This window comes from Canis lupus, chromosome 35 (genome assembly GCF_011100685.1).
Source record: "Canis lupus familiaris isolate Mischka breed German Shepherd chromosome 35, alternate assembly UU_Cfam_GSD_1.0, whole genome shotgun sequence".
Lineage (NCBI taxonomy): Eukaryota > Metazoa > Chordata > Mammalia > Carnivora > Canidae > Canis > Canis lupus.
In genome coordinates, this window is record NC_049256.1 from 9,764,870 (window position 1) to 9,767,152 (window position 2,283).

Genomic DNA, 2,283 nt, shown 5'->3' on the forward strand with positions numbered 1-2,283 from the left:
TAGATGTTTGTGTCCATGTTCAAAGGGTGGAGTGTAATGATACCTCATCTTGTTGGAAATTTTACCTAAACAAAATGAAAGCTATGAGTTTCTATTTTCACTGTATGACATAAAAATGCACAGATAGCTCATATTTAGGAAAGGAAGATGTGGGAATTCTAAGGAGCTGAATATTGAACCCTGAAATATACCAGGGGCACAAAAATGCTGAACTGTGGTTCATTTCTTCATGAAATGCTTCTTCACTGTCCCCAAAATAATTTAATTTAATATTTGTCACACTGGATTCTATCTGAAGTCAATCTGACTTGAGTTTTAGATCCAAGATCTTCCTTTTCATTCATTTCTTATCAAAATACCAAGTTCCCCAAATAGATCTATGAATTTTTAAAAATATGTAATCAGCTTTTTTTTTTTTGCAACAAGTTTGCCACTAGAACACTGGTATCATGAGGACCACCACTAAACCTAAACCAAAATGGGAAAGGAAAAGACTCATATCAACATCATTGTCATGACATGTAGATTCAGGCAAGTCTACTACTGGTCATCTGTTCTACAAATGTGGTGGGATCGACAAAAGAACTATTGAAAAAATGTGAGAAGGAGGCTCCTGAGATGAGAAAGGGACCCTTCAAGTATATCTGGGTAGTGGACAAACTAAAAGCAGAACATGAACATGATATCACCATTGATATCTCCTTGTGGAAATTCAAGACCAGTAAGTATTATGTGACTGTCATTGACACCCCAACACACAGAGACTCTCAAAACCATTATGACTGACACATCTCACGCTGACTGCTCTGTCCTGATTGTCACTGCTGTTTTTGGTGAATTTGAAAGAGTTCTCTCCAAAAATGGGTGGACTCATGAGCAAGCCCTTCTGGCTTACCCACTGGATGTGAAACAACTAATCTTTGGTGTTCACAAAATGGGGTCCACTGAGCCACCCTACAGCCAGATGATATGAGGAAATAATTAACGAAGTCAACACCTACATTAAGAAAATTGGCCACAGTCCCAAAACAGCAGTATATGCACCATTTTTGGTTGGAACGGTGACGTCATACATGCTGGAGCCAAGTGCTAACCTGTCTTGGTTCAAGGCATGGAAAGCCACCTGTAAAGATGGCAATGCCTGCGGAACAGCACTGCTTGAAACTCTGGATTGCATTGTCACCAACTCATCGAACTGACAAGCCCTTGGGTCTGGACCTCCAGGAGGTCTACAAAATTGGTGATATTGGTGCTGTCCCTGTGGCCTGAGTGGGGACTGGTTTTTATTGTTGCTGCTGTTGTTGTTGTTTTTTAAGATTTACTTATTTATTTTAGAAGCAGAGAGGGACAGAGGGAAAGGGAGAGAGAATCCTAAGTGGACTCCATGCTGAGTGTGGAGCCCAATGTTGGGCTCAATCTCATGACCCCAAGGGTCTCAGACACTCAACTGACTGTGCCCCTCAGGCATCCCAGGAACTGGTGTTCTTAAACCTGGCATAGGAGTCACCTTCGCTTCAGTCAATGATATAGCTGAAGTCAAGTCTGCTGAAATGCACCACGAAGCATCGAGTGGGGCTATTCCTGGGGATACTGTGGGCTTCAATGTCAAGAACATATGTGTCGAAGACGTTTATCGTGGCACTGTGGCTGGTGACAATAAAAATGACCCACCAACAGAAGCAGGTGGTTTCACAGCTCAGCTGATTATCCTGAACCATCCAGCCAAATCAGTGTTGGATATGCACCTGTGTTGGATTGTGACACAGCTCACTTTGCTTGCACATCTGCTGAACTGAAGGGGAAGATGGACCACAGTCCTGGAAAAAAGCTGGAAGATGGCCCCAAGTTTCTGAAATCTGGTGATGCTGCCATCATTGATACTGTTCCTGGCAATCCTACGTAGGTTGAGAGCTTCCCTGATTATTCTCCTCAGGGCCATTTTGCTGTTTGTGACAGGAGACAGACGGTTTCTGTGGGTGTCATCGAAGCAGTGGACGAGAGGGCAGTTGGAGCTGGCAAGATCACCAAGTCTGCCCAGAGAGCTCAGAAAGCTCAGTGAACATTATCCCCAACACCTGCCACCCCAGTCTTAATCGGTGGAAGAATGGTCTCAAAGCAGTTTGTGTCAATTCACCATTTAAGTTTAATAGTAAGAGACTGGTTAACGATAGCAGTGCATCGTAAAACATTCAGAAGGAAAAGAGAATGTTTTGTGGACCATTTGGTGTGTGTATGTGTGTGTGTGTGTGTGTGTGAGTTTAAAATTACTAATTTTTAAAATCA

General features: G+C 42.7%; 1 pseudogene; it reads left to right on the forward strand.

The window, feature by feature from the left end:
- Positions 1 to 478: 478 nt before the first annotated feature.
- On the forward strand, positions 479 to 2,059 carry LOC100685291 (annotated as a pseudogene).
- Positions 2,060 to 2,283: the final 224 nt, after the last annotated feature.